This window comes from Aulostomus chinensis, chromosome 4 (assembly GCF_037954235.1).
Source record: "Aulostomus chinensis isolate RoL2024-O1b breed Wild chromosome 4, RoL_Achi_v1.0, whole genome shotgun sequence".
Classification (NCBI taxonomy): domain Eukaryota; kingdom Metazoa; phylum Chordata; class Actinopteri; order Syngnathiformes; family Aulostomidae; genus Aulostomus; species Aulostomus chinensis.
The window spans coordinates 31,500,422-31,522,523 of NC_141323.1; the positions used below are offsets into that span (position 1 = coordinate 31,500,422).

Sequence of the window (22,102 nt, forward strand, 5' to 3'; positions counted from 1 at the left end):
AGGTAGAAAATACACTTAATTTATGGAGAAGTAGGGGTTTAAGCCTGAGAGGAAAGGTAATTGTCATCAATGCCTTAATACTGTCAAAAATTAATCATGTTTTGGGGGCCTGTGAGCTACCGCAGTGGGCACTAAATTCGCTCAATGAAGCGATCTCCTCCTTCCTTTGGAGGGGAAAGGGAAATTCGATCGCTCATCGGGTGATAATTGCTAATAAAAGGGAGGGGGGATTAGGACTAATTGACATCAGTGCAAAAAAAGATGCACTCAGGGCCAAATTAGTTAGAAATTTTCTCGATTCGAACAGGCAGTACCCCTGGGAGGACACAATGGCGGGCTACCTGGCTGAGTACGGGGAGGGGGAGAAACTCCCTCTTTATCACCTCCTTCCTGGGAAAAGCCATGGCTCGCTACCGATGTTCTACCAGGAGGTGCTAGAGGCATGGGGCAAATTCCTGCCCCACCTCAGGCCTAAGTGCAGTCAGAAAAGTCATGTGCTGCAGTTACCTTTTCTCGAAAGCACCTTTTTCACACACAATGGTAGGACACTTAAATGCAGGGCACTTCAGCAACATAATATAACAAGGGTCGGTCAAGTGGTGGGGGAAAGGGGTCTGTTCAGTCTCAGGAAAGTCACAACGCAACTCAAAAAAACAGGGACACCGTGCAGAAAGGATTACCTAAATGGACTAGGTAACAAAATCAACAGAAACATAACCTCACTGTGGAGAAACTTAATCATCACGGACAAATCGAGAGCAGACCCCGAACTCCCACCGCTTGAGCTTGTCACACAGTACACAGGGAAAGAGCTGTCACAGGTGAAAACAAAGGACTGGTACACCATAGGGATTAACTCAATGAAACGCACTCCAAAAGCAGAAAAACACTGGGCACAATTATTCAAGGGAATACCGATAGGAAAAATCTGGCAAAACCTTAACATACCTTACATGGACAGCAATACTTTCAAGCTAGAATTCAATATCAGACACAGGAGAATTTTCACAGGAATCAAATTACACCAGATTAATAAGGAAAACTACAGTAGGACATGCCAAATCTGCAATAAAGAACCGGAAGACCAGGAGCATCTATTCATCAACTGCAAGGAATCGGATAAATTCAGGAATTTCATAAGGATGCTACTGCAAGAGCACTGCAATTTCAGTTTGACAGATGAAACACTATGGACATGGACTCTTCTCTTTGGTACTACACTGAAACAAAAGGATCAGAACAGGACTCTCATAAATACCATACTCACTTTTGCAAAAAAATCAATATGGACAACTAGAAACTACGCTCTCTATGAAAAGAAGAAAATAAACATATTTGGGTTTTTTCACACAACACTCTTGACGCACCTACAAATCTTACATGACATGGACAAGGATATTTTTGAAAACACTTTCTGCAGGAAAAACACATTTTTCAACATAGCAAATGGCAAAATTGAAATTAACAAGATTGACAATGGTATGTTTTCTCTTCAAATTCCCAGCTAAGTAGTCTCTTTTTTTATAAAGCAAAGTATTTTTCAAATTTAATAAAGGGGTGAGCAAATTGGGTGGTTTATGTTTGGGTGTGTTTAACATTTCATTTTGATAAAATTTCATAAAAAAAAAAAAAATTGTGTGTGACACTTCACGACAGGAATTTGTTCTTTTTAGTCCCATGAGGTTTTTTTTCTCTCTTTAATTTTTATTTATTTTTTTGGAATGACCTGCATTGCTCCAGTGGCTGTAGGCCCATAGTGTTGGTTTATTTGTCTAAATTTAACTTAATTTAAAAAAAAACAAAAAAAAAACAAAAAACCTCTGATGGTGTTTTCATCAAGTTTGAGGTGTATCAAGGGTGGGGTTTTTTTTTGGTAAGATTTCTTTCCTGAAGGAATTTATTTTTTATATAATTGTTAAATTTTGTCATGTAAATAAGAATGTACAGTTGGTAAAAATGTATGCTGTATTTTTGATAATAAAAGACACAAAAAAACAAAAAAAACACGCCCGATCTCGTCTGATCTCGGAAGCTAAGCAGGGTCGGGCCTGGTTAGTACTTTGATGGGAGACCGCCTGGGAATACCAGGTGCTGTAAGCTTTTTTTTTTCTTTGTGAGGAAAGGGCAGCTTTGAGTCTTTGGGGACCAGCATGAGCGAGCTTCCCTCACACACCTTTTCTTGAAGCGTCTTTCTGCAGCTTTCAAATTGAATGTCATGCAGCGTGTAATTTGAAGTAGACAGATGGCAGATGCAGTGTACTGTGCTTCTCTCTACTCCTCTCTCACCTCCTATATGTGTCATACATTAATTATACTCATAGGTATTACGAACTTGTCTCTTTTTCTGGAGCCTTTTAGGCTCCTCTCATTCCAGATCTGGGTGCTGCTGGAGGAGGCTGCAGAGCTGAAGAGGCTCAAGCTGCCACCCGTAGCTCCACCTACTCACATCACCGTCTGTCCATCAGTCTCTCTCTCTCTTTATCTCTGTCCCTCTCTTTCCTTCTACATATCAGTCTTCCTCCATTATCTGTTTTGTTCCTGTTCTCTTTCCCCCCAATCGGTCAAAGCAGAAGGCCGTCCCCATTGAGCCTGGATCTGCTCGATGTTCCTGCCTGTTAAAAGGAAGGTTTTTGTCGCCGCTGTTGCAGGATGTGCTTGCTGATGGAGAATTGTTGGGTGTAGATTCATTAAAGGAGTTTGGTACTGGACCTGCTCTACCTGTAAAGTGTCATGAGATAAGTTTTGTTGTGATTTGGTGCAATATAAATAAAATTAACTTGACCAGTGTCATTTGTGGTCTTTCGTTAATTGCATGCCACATGAAATCATTATTAGTCACTTTTATCTCACATTTGACCTGCAGCTACAGTCTCGCAGTGGCAAGACAAGAACACTTCTACTTCTGATGATGACAGTTTGTTCAACAATGAACTTCATCCAGTACCATGTTGTTAAACACTGGAACATCCACAGCGCCTGAACAGGGACTTGAACCCTGGACCCTCAGATTAAAAGTCTGATGCTCTACCGTCTGAGCTACTCAGGCTCTTCCTTCAGCATTTAGACAGGAAAAGAAACACCTGTGAAGGTAAAACTGATGCTTTCTTGACTTGTTCAATCCTCCATGTTAAAGTCCAGCATGCTTTTGATTTGCTCTGATTCTCTGTGGCAAAATCCAACAAGAGGCTCCAAAAATGTCTTGAATGTCATAAGAATGCACAGGACAAGATGTTCGTTTCCTTCATGTCTGCAGTTCCTCCACTGGAAAGTAAAGTCAATGCTGTTCCTCTGCTGAAACCTGGGATCGGACCAGGGACCTTTAGATCTTCAGTCTAACGCTCTCCCACCTGAGCTGTTTCAGCTCTGAGTGAGGGCCCTGCTTCTCTCATTTTATAATCTCTTCCACTCTCACTAGAACTTAGAGAGGATTTGAGCTTCTGAAGTCATGACACATTGAACAGTTCTACAGGACCATTTTTGATGAATGTCTGAATCAAACAAGCCTCTTTTGTTTGTCTTCTTCCCAGTTGCCTCAACATTGTGTGAGCCAATAATTCCACATCTGTACCAGACACACCTCTTGTTGGTGGGTTTTATGGATCTTTCTGTTCTAACAGTGTCTTTTATCTTAAATATGCCACTTTCACATGAAAACCTCAATAACAGGACGATATCAAAACTATTATTGCTGCTGTTGCTGTTGTTGGTTGTGTGTCTGTCTTCCATCCCCCTGTCCCCCTGTCTTTCTCTCTGCTTGTCTTTCACCCTCATCTTGTTCCCATCTTTTTGTCATTCTCTCCCTCATTTCTCTCTGTCTTTTGTCTTTTCTTCTCTATATTTGTCTTCTGCTGCTCCAGGATCAGCTCCTATCACTCAGTGGTCCAGAACCATTATGAAGCCTGATCATGAATGTGAGCAAAGCTCTTGGAACAGGCCTGCTGCCACCACAACTAAGATCCTGCAGGTCACTAGAAACTCCAGTGTCCAGCTGACAAGTGGACTTTCCTCTGATCTGTGGTGGTGCTGAGTTTAGCAAACAACTCCAACAAGAAGATGAAGGAGGCCATCAACTCCTCCAAGCTCAACATCTATACTGGCTTTACTGGGAGATCAGGAGGTCAAAGCAGATCTTCACCCTCCACCTCAGATGGTTTCTACTCACAGAGATGAGGGACCAGTTCAAACCAGTTACCTGGAGCTCCCTTAAGCCATTGTCCCCATCAGCTAACATCTGGATCTGGACCTGCACCGGTGCTGACTTGTGTCTTGAGTCCCCAGAGTTTGTTGAACCAGAGAAGCTTCAACTGGTGACGGTCGTACAACCAAGCGTGAAGGTGAGCCTGCATTGTCTGATCTGGAACTAACAGGGGAATTAGCAAGTGCTCTGACTGTTCTAGAGTTGCTGCTGAGTTGAATTTGAATTTATTTGTTGAAATGTTCCAGTTTCTATGAGGTCAGGGAAGATTGGTGTGGATCTAAAGGTCCCATGTTGGATCCCAGGACATTGTTTTGGCTCATTTGAACATTTTCAAACCCTCGTTGCTCAGATTTTACATGAATTTGATCATGACTTTTGGACAAATGTCTTGTTTATTAATTAAATAATCACTTCAGTTATGAATTTAGTGAGTCAACCAGACTTGGTCAATAACAAAAGTTAGTCTGGTTATTATTCAGTTTCCAGTCAGTAGGGACACACACACACGCACACACACACACACACACACACACACACACACACACACACACACACAGCCTGTCTTTGATATAAAATGGTCTGTCACGTTCACGTTGGAAGATTTCTCTGACTCAATTGTGAATAAAGAGATTCTTCATCTGACACCTGAGTCTTGATCCACTGATTCCTCTGATCCACCTCTTTCTGCTCCAACAAGGCTGACATGGATCAGGTGGGTCCATGTCATCCAATCAGTAGGTTTCTCTTCTCAATTAATTTTCTTCATCCCAGTTTAGATTGATTCTTCTCAGCCTCATGAAGGAGCATCTGATCAGGTGTTTGGCTGCTTGTTGGTTGTAATTCCATAGAGTTTAATCTCAGATGTTATAGAATTAATAAGAACATCTTAAAGACCTTTGTCCAACACTTGAAACTCACCTGTCTGTCGAGGCCCAACTGGCCTTTGGTAGTGAGGTGGTGGATGCATGTGAATGAAATGAGGCTCGTGTTGCTGTGAGTAGCCACTAGAGGGAGACACCTGTCATTCCTCCCAGCTGACAATGAGGCTTCACAGCTGCATTTGAAGCTGTCCTTTATGAGTCACAACTGTCTTGAGCTCAGGAGCCAAACTCACCGAAAAAATATGCAAGTGGCTTTGGACAAAGGCGTCTGCTCAATGAAATTGTAGGATTGTAGAATTCTATAAATGTATAATATAATTGTAGAAATGCTCTCTCTCACCACCCCCCAAAGTCTGTGCCAGGGTCTCTGGCCAGTGGTCAATGGCTCCTATCACCTGCCCAGGATGGATCCAGCTTGCTTGTCTTTGTAATTCTGCACTTATTAGAGACCTGGAAACAAAGGAATGCTGAAAAAGAGAAAATAGGACCTCAAACAAATGGGCTTGTGACACAATTTTAAAGAATTGTGTCAATGTGAATCTTTTACAAATGTGTGTGTGAGAATGTGGTTGTTGTGGCCGAGTGGTGAAGGCGATGGACTAGAAATCCATTGGGGTCTCCCTGCTCAGGTTGGAGTCCTGCCAACAACGTTAAAGTGTTGATGTTCTGGAGGAGACAACATCTGATCTTTGTTAGATCCACGAGTCAAAGGTTTTCTTTAAAGTGCTGCAGCAGCTGAGGATGAGGGAGAGACAGAATTTCAAACCATCTTCGTGAGGACATTTTGAAAAATGATGACATTTTGCCACAGTTATTATTGACTTGGAACACTGCAAAAATATCCCCTCTCCAAAAACCCTCCTCTTCAACTTTGTACCCAAGTTGTCTCCTCATCAGGCACCACAGTGTCCAGGATGTTCAGTCAAAAAGTCATTAATGATTTTAAAAATGTCCATCAAACACAAAATAAGGCTTCAAATAGGTAAAATCACCATCTGTAGACTGGACCAATATGCTGATGTGATCCTTTGATTAGTTTAGGATCAGTCAGAGATCAAAGACTGAAGCAGGAGATCAATGCTCAGAACCCAGAGATCAAAGACAGAATTCAGACATCAGAGAAAGAATTCAGACATCAAACACATACCTGATGGAGGCTCCACCCCCCCCAGACAGTTTCCATGTAAGTCGTAAGTTTTATTTTTAAAGCGCCAAATCACAACAAGTGTTATCTTCTTTTTATTCTTTTTATTAAAGATTGAAGCTCCATACAAGACAGAGTTTGTAGACAAGAACATCACAGCCTGGGAAGCTTTCACTTCTTTTGATGGACAGCTTTGATTTCAGGTTCTACCTCTGTAAAATTGAAAGTAAAGTAAATGAAGCACCTGTGAAGGTAAAACTGATGATGTCATGACTTGTTCAGTCCTCCAACGTTAAAGTCCAACAAGCTTTTGATTGTCTCTGATTCTCTGTGGCAAAATCCAACAAGAGGAAAAAGAAAATCTTGAGGTTGTCTCACTTTTTTTCATAGAAACTCTGCATAGGACAGTGATAGGATGCTTGTTTCCTTGGATGAAAAAGTCTGGTACTCTCATCTTCTTAAACATTTACTTGTTCAATCAGGACAAGAGAATCTGAGCTTGGATGTCATTTTGTAGTAAGAGGTGAATTAAACTTGTAAACATCAGCTGGTGTTCACTCTGATGATGTATCGATGGTCTGTATTCTGCCTTCTGTAGCACGATGCTGCTGGGAAGAAGCCTGATTATGTCAGAGTTGTGTTCAGTGGCTCCTGCTGGGTCCATTTCTGACAAATAGGCTCCAACGAGTTCAGGTGTTTAAAAGCTCAGGGTTGCTGTCAGCAGACGAGGTGGCCGAGTGGTTAAGGCGATGGACTGCTAATCCATTGTGCTCTGCACGCGTGGGTTTGAATCCCATCCTCGTCGTGAGCGACTCTGGTTTCTACTCCTACATTATGGAATTACTGTGAGGCTTTTAACTGACACAGATACCAGTTGAGTCAACTTCCCTTTCACATCCTGACCAAAACAACTCAGACACCCAGAGCTCACATGTGTCAATCACCTCTGTGGAAGGTCCCGCCCCCACAGAGCTATAAATCCTCCCATCAGTGAAGAAAACTGAAGACGCCTCTTGGATGAGAGCTGAAGCATCTTCAAGAAACCTGAAACAGTCCACTTGGTACATTTAAATAATTCTACAATTTCTTTCAGCTTTTGTCCAAAGCCACGTGCATGTATCACATGTATATAATATATATGTGATACTCTTTCATCTACTCATGAACCAAAAATGCAGTCTAATACCAGTAAATTTGTGCAGAAAAATGTCATTTGTGCTCCTTCTTTTATTTATTTAGTATTTTTTAATGTATTTTCTTTCAATTCACATTTTGTCCATTAACTTCATCATCACTCTTCACAGTCGCCATCTCATCACATGACTAAAGTTTGGGTTCTGTATTGGTGGTAAAATATCCTTCCATGCCCCTCACTAGTTTGCACACAGAAAAGCATATTTTACTGGTTTCAAATCTCTTAGCGTGTTCTCTCTCTTAAACCAGCTGTGGCAGCTTTCATTGTGTGATTGATTTTAAAATATAAAGATAGAACAGAACCATTGGAATAAGATGTCGGGACATTTGAAGGAATGTAAATCTCCTGTTGAAATGTTGCAGTGTGCAGCTGAGACTCTCTGGCAGTGGCACAAGGAGCCACAATGTCAGAACCTGGACCCTCCTGGAGGAGAACCAAAGGTGAGGGCCTTCTTGGCTCCAGCTTGATGGAAATCAAGTGTCTGAGGCTGTTAGCAGCCATGAAGTTGATCTGGTTGGGCACTGGTATTTTTTCTTGCTGCAGCTCAGGAGTGATTCAGGAGAAGAGTTTCAGAACAGCCAAGGTTGGGACTGGAATTTTAAAATTTCCCCTGGAACCAGACAAACTTGGGAGGTAAAACCTCCAATCATAGCCACTCAGATGCAGCAGCAGAAAGAAGCTGTCATCTACCCTGACAGTCAGGGCATCAAGTCAAGAAAACATCAACCATCTTGTAGTTCCAAACCTTCACCTGTCAGATTCAGCTACTTCTTATTGTGGGACTTTAAATTTGAACACAATGGAATTTGGACAAGGAGTTTTCCTTCAAGTCCAAACATCATCGTCCAGCCTCCAACCAGAGGTCCATCAGTTATCATGGGAGCCACATGTGGAGTCTGGGTTCTTTTCTAGAATGTGACGGCAATGACAGTCCTGCCAAGTGACATCACTGACATGAATGGATGACTTCAGTCACATGACTGGATGAGTTGAAAATTTTGTTGTTGGCCTCTGGACCTTTTTTAAATCAGTAGTTGACCACAGGTAGCTTAGCCAACTGTTAACTAATTAACTTTTAGTCCAGACAAAGAATGTGGGTTGACAGTTATTCATACAAAGTCTTTGGTTTCAGATGCAGCCTCAACTGAGACTCCAAGTTCAGAGGATGGGTTTGTTTGCTGTCAGGTTGCCACCTTTCAGAAATGAAAATCAGGGACGCCCACCACGGCTCCTGGGGGCCAGGACCACCAGGGGCCTGACTCCCATTAGGTGGGTGCCCACAGCAGTGGTGTGTTTTATTTTGTAGGTGTTTTTAGTCAAGGGGTGATCAAGAAAGCAATTCCTCCTACTTAAAGCTTGAAATGCTTTATCACCAATAAACACATTCTTTATTGTTCAACACTGAACTGCACAATTAAGTTTTAAAATATAAACTCAATAAATGGAGAACTTTATGTGACTTAAGTTCATAACACATCAGCAGGTTTCCCTCCCTTCTTTTTCCAAGTCTCCTTCTTGTTCCTCCTTGCAGCTCTGGGGAACTCTTGGTCTCTCAAAGCCCTGTTGGAAAACTCTGAACAGGACTGCTCAAAGTTGAGAGTGATCACTCCTTTGAGCTCCATGGAGCTCCTGTTCCTGCAGTCACTCCATTTCTGCTTTTCATTTTGTGTTTGTATTAAAGTTCTATTGCTGAAAATAAGAGACTTTTTTTCCTTTTTCTTGAAGTAAATATATGAGGGTCGAAACTGACCCATAACACCATGGATGTTTCAATAGTTAATAATATTAAAATGAAGAATAAATCAAACCAATCCATGTCAGAGATGTGTTCTAACACCCCTCAGTAATGGTCAGCAAACACAACAACCTTTTGTTTATTTCTATGATTTTCTTGAGGTTCATTTTATCATTTTTTTAATTGAAATCGAGGGTTTACTGACTAAAAAAAGGTCCAGAGGCCCACAACAAAATATTCAAATCAATATTTCCATGCATAAGGAAGCCTAACAAGGTAACCAAGAGATGGGAAACAACATGGATGATAGAAAATTGTTTTTAGTTTATTTGACAGCTGATTGAAGATGTGGGTCAAAACTGACCGTTAACATAAGAGATGGGAACAGAAAGCTAACACAAGAGGAAGGTTGAAGCTATGAAAAAGGAGTTAGAAAAATCTTGAACTGACAGTAGAAATATCCTTTTGTGTGTTTACCTTTGTTGACAGAAGTCACTTTAGCTTGGCAGTGAAAAGAATCTCTGCTAGCTTGACAAATAAGTGGCACAAACTGGGTTCAAGCTGGACTTTGGACACTGGTATCTGCAACAACTCCCATCAACTCCTAATCTAGCATCTCTGCTGTGGTCAAACTATTTTACAGAACATTTGACAGACCTGTGGAGCAGTGAGGACAGACATGAGTTGATCCACATGATCCACTGAAGCACCATTTTACCCTGCCACTGAGGACACAAACATGAGCTGGAGTTGGGAATCTTGAACTGAACCTGGTATCACAGCGACACCTACTGCTGCAAAATGGAACAGCAACATTGAACCCAAGTGCAGGATTGGAGGGAGACTGATGGTCGCTGTTTGGGTTTTTGAAAAACAAGGAGGGCTTTGGTTCAAGCTGGATTCTCAGAGACTATTTCCCCAACCTCTACATTGGCATCTACACTGTCATCCAGTCAGGTGACTGAAGTCATCCAGTCATGTGACTGAAGTCATCCAGTCAGGTGACTGAAGTCATCCAGTCAGGTGACTGAAGTCATCCAGTCAGGTGACTGAAGTCATCCAGTCAGGTGACTGAAGTCATCCAGTCAGGTGACTGAAGTCATCCATTTATGTCAGTGATGTCACTTGGCAGGACTGTCATTGCCGTCACATTCTAGAAAAGAACCCAGACTCCACATTTCCTCCTATCTATTATTGTGTCCCACCCTCCTGGTCCTTACCCTGAATTCTCAGAGTTTTTATCCAGTTCAGTTCTCAAAACGGATGAAGTCATGAGTGTCGATAAATTTCCTTTTCTCCACTGATTATATGTCAAGGTTTGTGTGGGGGGGTGGAGCCTATCCCAGCAGCCTTCGGACAAGAGGCGTGGCCACCAGATCGTTTGGATTGTCTATAAAATCAAGTACACATGAACATTAAGAGGTTTACACAGGGCTGGTGGTGCAATGGATAGCATGACTGACTACTGTCAGAAGATTCTAGGTTCAACTCCTGGCTCGCTCACTTCAAGTTTTATACTGAGAAGCTTTCACACCTGAAGTGTGAACCACTGCTAAAAGTCCCTGAAATCCTCCAAGGTTTCCTCCTTGTCTGCTGTAAACATGAACACATGCATGGCTCCTGCTACCTCTCACATGTTCAGCTGGCACTTGACAGTGACAGCAGGAGAACAAAAAATCCCAGTGTGTCATCAACATTTCCTGGAAACTAAATGATAGAAGCTGTTGAATTTCTGTATCAGAACAAGGAGAAAGGAGCCCCAATGAAAGAGTGATGATTCTTTATTTTGATTTTGTTCTTCACTCCTACACAAGAGAGTGAAAGTGTCGGCTGGCAGGGAGCAACTGCCTGCTTCAGAATGGGACGAGCCTCAGGACTTTCCAGTGAGAGCTGCAAAGCTTTCACTTTATCAATGGAATCACTGGGAAAAGAAACTCATCCTGTCAGATGAAGGCCAAAGAGTTTTGCTTCACTGTGTTGAGGGAGGGTTTGTTCAGATGATTCTAGAAGAAGAAATCAAAACATCATCAATTAACATTCAGAAGAAGTGAATGCAGAGTTTTATTGATGGTTTCAGGAATCAGCCTCTGGGTTCGTGGTGCTCCAATCTTCAGACAACTGAAAGTGATGAAACCACCTGTGTTGAGTTGTCTTCCATCATGGAAAACTAAAAGGAAAAATTCACACAATTAAACATTCATGGGTTAACAGTTAGCTGAGCTACCAGTGGTCAAACCTGCAGCTGAGGGAACAAACAAGAGCAGGCTAACATTTGTATTTGAATTTTATGTATGCAAAGAATCAGAAAGGCAGTTACAATGACATCATCAATACAAAACCTTGGGCTCACAAAGATGAAGTGAACAATTTCCACAATCAATCCCAAATTTAGTCCTGAAGTTAGAAAATAATATTAGCTAGCTAGCTAACGTTAGCTAGTTAATGTTAGCAAGCTGGCAATATTTAGCACCATCAAATAGTTCAAACAAGGTCAACAGCTGTTATAATGATGGTCACATGATTTAAAAGATTAAAAACAACTCTCTGTATCAATGTGAGATAGAGTTACATAAATGAATAGAACATTACTCACTGACTGAAAATTGAAAAAGCACCAGACTTTGGTCCAGAGCTTGGTTCTAACGTGACTTTACAGCACTTTTGAGGGCCTGAGCCAGAAGGAACTTCTGGCAAAGACTCCATTATTTTTCCACTTTTTTTTCTTCTTGCAATCAACACTGCCCAGAGTTCATCTGCAGGAAATAAGACTCATACAATTGATGCAGTTTGGTCAGACGGTGCAGACACACTTGACACCCAGAGAGGTGAGCAGGTTTTGGACCAAGTTGAAACTTGTCAAGTATTTGAGACAGAAAATGACAGAAAGCTGTGGCTGTGTTCTGGTTCTGCATGTTTTAGATTTATTCCCCTCCCAGTAATGTCTTATTTCCAGCTCTGCTCTCCCTCAACTACTGTTTAGTGTCATATTTATTTTGCTGACTACTTCATTGACATGTGGTAAAAATGTCTTGTGTTTCCTGAAATTAACTGAGTGCTGCTCAGTAAAGTTGACATGACTTGAGATTCTATTCCTGGTTGGTCCATTTCAACATTCTTATCCTTCCTATAATTGGAAATAAAGTTTCAGTCAGGAATGTACTTGATTAGTACTGCATATAGTACACATCAGTCACTGCCATTACACAGTGGAATGGAAGTTGAAATACTGTTTACCAGCAAGCTGAAAACTGTTGTGGTATTTGACAATTCCATTGTTTCTGAATGAAAATCATGTGAAGGAGAATCATTGAGACATCCTAAAAATGGCTGAGGTCTCTGAGCTGCAGCAGGTCTGAGCTGCTTTTGATGCCCAGATGATGAGGAGGCAGTGAATGTTGGGTTTGGTGGAGCTGAAAAAATGCTGCAGGTGTTGAGAGGTCTGCTGGTGTCCAGGACTTCCTCTCCAGGTCTCAGCTTCTCCCTGCAGTTCCCACAAACACCACAACAGTCCTGGAACCCCTGCAGATGGTGGAGGACCATGATGACCCCGATGCACCATCAGGGCATCAAAAAGCAGTCCTGATGATCAAAAAGGTCCCTCCACTCATTCAGGGTCAACTCTAGAAGAAGCTTCTGGAACAGATGAGCAAACACACTCAACTAGAAATCATGATTTAAACACAATGTTGATTTTTTACAAATTCCTTCAATGTTTTAAAAACCATCAAAGTGGACAGAAGCCCAGATGGTCCAAACCTGTTTCCTGTCTCCTGCCATTGTGGAGAGCCTTTGTTCTGTCCTGCTGCTGTCCAGTTGTCTCTACTGAGCTCCTCTGCTGGTTCCACCTTGAAGAGGGTCTGAGCTAAAATTGAACCTTGAGGAACTTCAACCTTTGATCTCAGAGTTTTGTGTTTGATCTTAGAATTCTTTCTTTGATCTCACCTGAGACAAAGAAATGGAAGCTCAATCTGCTGTTGAGGAGGCCGTGATCGTATAGTGGTTAGTACTCTGTGTTGTGGCCGCAGCAACCCCGGTTCGAATCCGGGTCACGGCAGCATGAGACAAATTTCTTGTGTGCACTGATGGACACAAACCAAGCTGAAATTTCCCACAATGCAACAGGGCGGTGTTTGGTCAGTGTTGAGCAGGCGTCAGTCTGACAATGATGTGATACTGTTTTGTTATCACTTGACCAGACCCAAAAGTAGGCTCCAGGTATCAGTTTCTTCTCAATGCTAATGTCTGCTACTTTGATGGTTCTGACTACAAAAAGGTCCAGACCCCTGGATATGGTGGTTCCTCCCTAAACGTAGATTCTGTCAGCTCATGTTTTGAAATCAACTCACCATGAACACAAGTAGATTTCAATGGACTGCAAATGTGTCTCATTTAATGGTAAACATGTCAAATATAAATTCCATCACCTGAGGAGGTCTGCTGCTGGAATTAAGCTCCAGATATTCACAAGATATTCTAGAGCTTTAAAATAACCCTTATCCCAGTGGCTTTCACGTGTGAGACAGAAGAACATGGATGGATGGAAATATAATATTTAATATATTGCAGGATATTTTCCAATATATTCCACTATATTTACTATATTTTCGATCTTGTTTCAATGTTATAACATTAAGCTCATCTTAGTAAAACAATGAAGTTACCTGAACTAAATTCTTGAAAAAAAAAACTGTCACTGACTGAAATAAATCAAATCTACTTCAAAGTTCCTTCTGTTGTCATAAGTCAGCCATTTTAAGTGTACTTGTAGTTCCAGGGCATTCCAAGTGGAGATGATATGAATCATTTTGTTCGATGAACTCAGTTCCTCTGCTTTGATGTTGGTGGACTGAGTGGAGTTTGCCTGAACCTGCTTGAACCTGTTTGCTCCTGCTCAGTCCCTCACTCAAGCCTCACTCAGCCTCAGCAGCACCGCTCCACTGAGGACTGATTCAGGTTCCTAGCAACCAAATACAGAGGAGAGCCCAGCCTCACGGCAGGTCTTTGCAGAATCAATTTTCACAATCAAAGCTCCCACAGCTGCAAAAAGTGAGAGGACAAGCAGTGATGTTCAAGATGAATGTCCAACATGGGGCTTGAACCCACAATCCTGGGATTAAGCATCTCATGCTCTACTGACTGAGCTAGTTAGGCTACATCTGAGTAACTTCAATAGCATGAAGTGATCAGAGTGAGAGACGTTACAAGCGCTTCATCTGCAAAAGAAAAGAACAGCGCCATCTGGCATACACGTGACCACAGTCACATGAGCAATCACATGATTAATGAATGACAACAAACACACCTTCATCTTTGACAAAACAGTAAAATAAAAGGTGAATCACAGATGAGACACCAGTGGTAAAAACACTAAAGTGCTGTCAAGGAGAAACAGGATACGACCAAACACACACACAAGTTACAGAGAGAGAACTCTCCCAGAAGGAACCACTCAAAGGAGAACCATAGACATCATCAGGCTGTATGACCTCATCAATATGAGACAGGGGGATAGGAAACAAGCTCAGAGATGTCAGAAAAATGAGATCCAAGCGGTGAGAAAGCTTCAACTGGTGAGGTTACAGAAGAAGACTGAGAGATCAAAGACAATTTGTGTCCACAAAGAAATCATTGAGAAATCAAGGTGAGATCAAAGAAGGAATTCTAAGATCAAACACAAAACTCTGAGATCAAAGGTTGAAGTTCCCCAAGGTTCAGTTTTAGCTCAGACTCTCTTTAATATCTCTATACTGCCACTTGTCATCAGGAGACTCAGTATAAACTTCCACAGTTCTGCTGATGTCACATAGCTGTACATCGCCGTGTCTCCTGATGACTTCCTCCACGTCACCTGTTGATGTGACAGGACTCGACCAAACGTCATGTTTTGATGAAGGGGGTGTGAGTCTGAGTTGGCTCAGTTGAGACAACTGGACAGCAGCAGGACAGAACAGAGACTCTCCACAATGACAGGAGACAGGAAACAGGTTTGGACCATCTGGGCTCCACCCACTTGTATTTATTAAAGGAAATTGTAAAAATCAACAAAGTGGAAACATTGGTTTTGCCAGTGGGTTTAAATCATGATTGATATGTTAGTGTTTGTTCATCCATTTATTTGTCCAAGAGAAGAAGAAGTGACTCTGAGTCAAACTGGAGTCCTTTGAGGTCTGGCATCTCAAGAAGGAGGAGCATTCAGGCTGAGGTCATCATAACAGTCAGGATGTGCTGACTCATCATTAGTGGGAATCTCAGTGTCAATGTTGTGTAGTGAGGGACAGCACTGTTGCTGTGGCCTGATATGTAGATGAAGGAGTCAATGAGACACCATGAAGACAGACAGCATTGCTGGACAACACCTTCTTTTATTACTTCAGCATTGGCAAGAACTGGAAGCATCAGCAGAACCACCGCAGAAAAAGAACACTTCTTTTTTTACAGATTTTTCATGTCACCAAGCACTCTATGAGCTAAACTGCCCCCTTCTGGTGTAACTACGCATGTACAGGTGAAACAATGAAACTCTTCCCAAAAATAACAGAAAATCATGGAGCTCATTATGACATCACACTAACTACTTTCACTCCAGAAATCAGGTCATGACATCATAAAGAAGAATAGAAGTCTCTTCCTCACAGGTGTCACAGAACAAAATCTCTCCAACACTGAACAGTAGTGAGAAAGCAAAGCTGGTAAGAAGACAGGACTGTTGGAGGAGGAAACCTCTCAATGTTCCAGAGTTGTTTCAGTGGAAGACATCACATTTGGGAGGGAGATTCTTGACATTTTCATCCATTTTTATTTTGGTCAGATGAACACATCATGAGCTCTACTTGGACAGAATACGCCTTCAAACAGGCAGGGGTGCTGAGGCTCAGAGACCAACAGTTGAACAACATCAGAGCTCATCAGAACAAAGACCAAGGTGTCTGTTTTCATTTCAAAAGATTTGTTGTCAGTGAGTCTCTTATATTTTTCATCAACACCTGAATGAAGGATGGTTTCATGAAAAACTGTCATTTTTTTAACGAAAGCTGAGAAAAACACAGTTTTGTCAAAGAAGTGGTTTTCCAGCATCAAACTGGACTTCATTTTGTTTCCATCTCTCATTTGGTGACTTCAAATGTTCACTGTAAAAATCCAGCCTACTAATCAGGAGGAGGCCCAGTATTGGACCATGAGCTGATCTCTGCTATGCTGGTAGATGGGAACTTGTTTAAAGTTGATTTTGTGATTATTTTTCAACAAAATGTGCTCAGACGGCTCCTCAACAGTTCTGATGATGAACAGAACCTCTGTCCTCATGGGTCATGTGACAGGATGTGACCTCTACATGAGCCAGAAGCAGTGAACGCACCCCCGCACAGCAGAACATGTTCACTTGACCTGCTCTGGCTACTTGTGGTTAGCTTGCTGCTAAAAAAAGTGGGTACAAAAATGGAATCATGGTCCCTTCAGACTTTCCATCAGTTTTATTCTGTCAGTGGAACGAGTCAGTTTGGGCTGTAGAGACTAAAACAATCAATCCAATGTTTTGCAGCCACTTCTTCTTGGATGTTTATGGGAAAAAAGTATTTTGGGGCCACAGTGCATCACGTGGTGGATGGGGGAGGAGCATCCAAATCTGAGGAGACGTTTCCATTGGATGGAAAATGAGTCGACACCACTGAGGGAAGGATGAGTCCTCAAATGTTTGAATTGTTTTAACAGGAAGAGAAAAAAAGAAAAACTGGGAGTTTGATGTAAAAACACTGGAAAAGTTTTTGGTTTGTCAAGTGTGGAGAGATAAATGAGCCATGACCACAGAGATGCAGGATCAGAACTGAGAACATGGAGTTTTCATTTCAGGGACCTTCAATAACCTTTGATCTATCTGATAAAACAGGCCAGAACTGAGACTTGACCTTGAGAACAGAGATGGACGATCATGAAAACATGAGGAAAACTACAAGACTGCAATGAGGAGACGTCCTGTTGCTTTAAACATCATCACGGTGAAAGCAGAAGAAGCCTGGAGCTCAGTTGTGGCGGCGCTGCAGTCACACGTCCGTGGTGTCTTGGTGGTGAACTCCAGCCTCTTCATCAACCAAGCCTTCCTCTGTAGCATCACCAGCATTGAGTTCAATGTTCTCCTGGTGTCCTGCCTGCCGCTCCATTTTGGCCTGGAAGACACGACAGCTCAGACCTCCAGTTGCTGCTGAAACAACTGCTCATAGCCAAGGACCATGAAGCTACGTCGTGTTACCTTGAAGTAGCGGTAGAAGAAGACAGCACATGACCCCAGGATCGGATGGTGGATGAACGCTCTGATGATGAAATCACTTAAAGGCACTGAAAAACATTTAGAATCATCACATTTGATCAATGACATCACCACTGACCACCACAGACATGTTGATGGTTGAAGGTTCTTGATGGAAGGCTGCATGTTAAAGGAACACGCTAACTTTTAGGAGAAGTCTCTGATTGTCCATCATCCCCAGAGCCAGACTAGAAGATGGAGACCCTTCTCTAGGAGCTGAGACTCATGCTAGTTAGCTTAGCACAATGAATGGTAGGAGGTGGGAAGTGTTAGCATAAAAGTCCCAAACAGTCGTTGCCTGTGGAAGGAACTGAAAAAAAAACAAAATAGAAGTTTTAATATAAACAGACAGAAAATGTTGTTATTTCATGTGTTTTCACATAAAACAGACACCCCCTATTTTTTGAATTTATTCCACCTGACCAGTAGGTGGAGCTCTGACGCTTACGTGGGTTAGGCTGAGAGATTTTTCCCACAGGCCCAACGAAGCCTCAGAAATCAAACGGACTTGAGAAGACGTTCATCCATCGTTTCTCTCTTCATTGATCCTCAGTCTTCATCCTGGGTATCACATGTAGCGTCCAGATACCCCTCAGTCTGGAGCCGCTACACCTGCATTCATATATCTGGGCTTGTGGATCACTTTTAACAGACATTCTAATTTTAGAATCAGACACGTAGCTGGGACTACTTTCCTGACTGGGAGCAGTGATTTGGCCACCAAAACCAAATGTTTGTTGGAGCAGGAGAGCGACTGCTGCTACTGATCATGGCCGACATTGGAAGAGAGGGTGAGGAGGAGGAGGAGGAGGAGGAGGAGGAGGAGGACTGCAGGACAAACCAACATCATGATCCTGAGACAGTTGATGCTAACACTTCCCACTCACTACCATTCATTATGCTAAGCTAACTCATGGTCTGCTGGTCTCTGCTGGTCTCAGCTCCCTCATGGACACACAGAACATGTAATTACAACATTCTTGGTTTGATTTCACCAACGTGTTGAACCTCATGCAGTTTCCTCTCTCTTTGTTTCCTGTTTGTTCAAACTGTCCAGTTCAAGTCTGGGGCCTCTTGCAACGAGATCATTTCCTGTCTGGTTCGTTCTGACACTGAGTTTGAAGTGGGACCTTCACGTGAGCAAATGATAGGACGAACAAATGTTTCTGGAGAAACTATTAACACTTGCTAACACTTCCCAACCGCTACGATTCAATGTGCTAAGCTAACTAGCGAGGGTCTCAGCTCCCTAGAGGAGAGTCTCTGTCTCCTTGTCTGGTTCTGGGGATGATGGACAAGAAGCATATTTCCCAGAAGGTTGGTGGATTCATTAACACAGACTATTTTTACACGTCCGCCATCGTTCCACTGTTATTCTGAAAATGACAACAGTCCAGATTTAATCAGGATTCTAGAAAGAGTTTATTCTGGGTGGGTTTTCAAAACTGAGCATTTCTCAATGAAAACGTAGGACAGACCAATATTATTTAGGTTTGAGGCTTTTCTGTCATGAATGAACTTCAGGAGGAATTAAAACTGTAGAGTCTCACAGTGTGAGACACTTTAACTGGATGGGAGACAAACAAATGACAAGTCAAGTCAGTTTTATCTATCTTGCACCAAATCACAACAAAAGTTATCTCATGACACTTTACAGGTGTCTGCTTTCTGAATTGTACCAAGGTGCTTGTTTCCTTGGACTTATAGATTTCTTTTTTAACGGGGCATTTGAGTCCAAAGTTGTTCTTAAGGAGCCTGTTGGACTATCAAGAAAATGATCAATTTGACAGTGAACTTTAGCTCCGCCCTTCATCTCTCAGACTAGCCTAGCTAGTTAGAATTAGCTAGCTGGACTATTTTCCATAGTCATGTAAACAGCTTCATCAGAATGTTGTCATTTTCAGGCTAAAAACAAGAAGCAGGAGAACAGAGGAGTAGAAAGTGCATGTAAATGTAGTCAGGGTCACATTCTTCTGTCTGACTCCAGCTGGTCCTGTTGTCACCTGCTATGATGAGGTGGAGCTCCTGGCTCTCAGAGGAGAAGTGATGGGGGAAAACATGGGACAGGTGATAAAGACATTTGTAGTTCCCTCGGTGGGTGTGGTCTGCTGCTGAGAACAGGAACTGGGCGGAGTGCTTGAGCGCTGGTAGGGTGTAGTTCTGTGCCGTGCTGGAGGTGGAGAAGATGAGCTGGAACAGGCCTCCTGGGTACTGTGGTTCAACAGAGCAACTGATGGTGAAGTTGGAGCCCCGGAGCAGCAGAGTCTCCTGCTGCCTCACCTTAGAGACGCCGTCAGTGAAGGCAGAGAAGGAGATGTTTGGCTGGACCAGCAAATCTGTGGAGGGGGGAGCAGAAGAAAGGCTGAATCAGCAGATGTGCTGGTGTCATCGAGGAAGCAGCAGCTTGTTTGGAATGTCCAGTTTTACCTGAGCACACCACCATCAGACTGGTAGCACGATGAACTTCATCAGTCTCCACTACACACTCCCTCAGTCCAGATGCTGACTGGACACAAGAAGACCTGATCCACCACACAGGCCTGGATCGCGAGTTCTGTCTTTTATTTGTTAAAGCAGCAGAGCCACAATTCATCCGTCTACACACTGCAGAGGCAGACTGGTGGAGCCATTCAGGACCCCCAGGGGCCGCTGGTCTCCACTCTCCCTGGTGTTTGATCTCCAGGGTCCCAGCACAGCGACTGGGCTCTCCCACCATCCTGACTCCATCAGGCTCTGAGCAGACACAGGAATCATGAGTGGTAGAAGCAAAGCAGTGGGATGAAGCAGATCTATGACCTTCACCTGAGCAGACGAGGCCAACGCTTTTCCCAGGTAAGCAGGTCTTCCTCACTGAGCCAGACCTTCCACAGTTTAGCAGAGCAGATTCATCTCCACCACACTGGAACTTTGCTGCCATGACTGGGGTCTCCATGTCTGTATACGGGCCCCCGTGGAGGAGGGACGGAGCCCCACACCCCAACTCTCTACACACCACCTCTGCATCCTGCAGGCCAAAATCCTCCTCACACACAGAGGACCATGACTGGTTAGACTTCACCTCCAGTCTGCCTGAGCACAGACTGGACCCCCCCACCAGCCTGACAGACTCTGTGGAGACATCAGGAAATCATCATTCTAATATTCACCCATTTTTCTCAGCTACTAATCCTGCTTAAACTCATCGGCAAAAACAAGAACCATGAAACTTCCCTTCCTGACTCACCTTCCTCTTGTTATTGCTTGATGAGGCTGAACCCCCAAAACACACACACACACACACACACACACACACACACACACACACACACACACACACACACACACACACACACACACTCGTATTTGAGACAACTTGGTCTCTCTGCTTAAAGTGAAACATCTGGATTCCGTATTTCACATCATCAACATGACCCTCATCAAATTCAGGATCTCATCATTGTCAGAATAACAGAGGAATATTTGTGTTCATGTAAACAGCCAAAGACAACTTGTCCTGGATCTCAGTCACATGACTGTTAGTGTCAATAATGTTACCTGAGCAGGTGATTTCCTGGATGGTGGAACCAGAAGAGTTCCGTGATCTCACACACTCCTTCAGTGTTGATGTAGACTGAACACACTCAGAGTTGATGAACCACATGAGTCGTTCTGAGGACTCGTCTCTCTGCTGTGTTGAGACAGCAGAACCACAGTCCAGCCGTCTACATATCACAGCTGTTTCCTTCAGGGTCCAGGACCGGCCTGTCTCTGCTGCTCTCCACTCTCCCAGGTGTTTCACCTCCAGTCTACCAGCACAGTGGTTTGCTCCTCCCACCAACCTGACATCATCAGCATCTGAGCAGAGACAAGAGCATCATTAATACATGAATATGCAACAGGACGGAGGAGGACCTGAACCAAAGCTCCACCTGAGCAGATGAGTCCAACTGATTTGCCAGGTGAGCAGGTGTTTCCAGACCCTGAGCGTCCACAGTCCAGGAGGGAAGATTCATGGCCCTCACACTGGAACGCCTGAGTCCAGAATGGAGACTCTGCTGGTCCAAAAAGTCCCCCCTCCAAGACTGAAGGTGTCCCACATCTCAGCTCTCCACACAGCACCTCTGCATCCTGCATGTCAAAGTCCTCTTCACACACGAGGACCACAGCTGGTTAGATTTCTCCTCCAGTCTGCCAGAGCAAAGGTCCGACCCGTCCACCAGCCTGACAGACTCTGAAAAAGACAACAAGAGGCAGATTCATGATGAGAATGAATTCATGTCAACATGAACTCACCTGTTCATGCCTCTGACATGTTAACTAGCAAACCCTGGAAATGAGACAGGAAGACACAGATTTCCAAGGAATTTATCCTCCTTGAAATAATTCATGTGATCCAACAGGGCCGGTTCTAGACAGTCACATATAAGGGGGCAGATAGAAATGTGAAGGGGGCAAAGGGTGGCAACACATGTGGGAAAATGGTGTGGTGGCGGTGTTGGGGCGGGGGGGGGGGTAGGTGGTTCTCTGGATAACTGATATTATCATGTAGTTTGATTGCTCTTTATCAGACCTTTACCCTAAGACCGGTCCGACTTGGTCCAACTTGTCCCACCTGAAGGCTAAGCTTCTGCTGGTGTAACTCTTCAGGTCACTGAGGCCCACAAACCCCCT

At 43.2% G+C, this 22,102-nt stretch overlaps 3 non-coding genes across 3 annotated transcripts; 2 read left to right on the plus strand and 1 right to left on the minus strand.

Moving 5' to 3' along the window:
• Positions 1 to 2,973: 2,973 nt before the first annotated feature.
• trnak-uuu (transfer RNA lysine (anticodon UUU)) lies at positions 2,974 to 3,046 on the minus strand. Its single transcript has one exon. It is a non-coding gene; the product is annotated as a tRNA-Lys (tRNA).
• A 3,900-nt stretch (positions 3,047 to 6,946) lies between these two features.
• trnas-gcu (transfer RNA serine (anticodon GCU)) lies at positions 6,947 to 7,028 on the plus strand. Its single transcript has one exon. It is a non-coding gene; the product is annotated as a tRNA-Ser (tRNA).
• Positions 7,029 to 13,135: 6,107 nt separating this feature from the next.
• On the plus strand, positions 13,136 to 13,207 carry trnah-gug (transfer RNA histidin (anticodon GUG)). The gene has a single exon. It is a non-coding gene; the product is annotated as a tRNA-His (tRNA).
• The last annotated feature ends 8,895 nt before the right edge of the window (positions 13,208 to 22,102 follow it).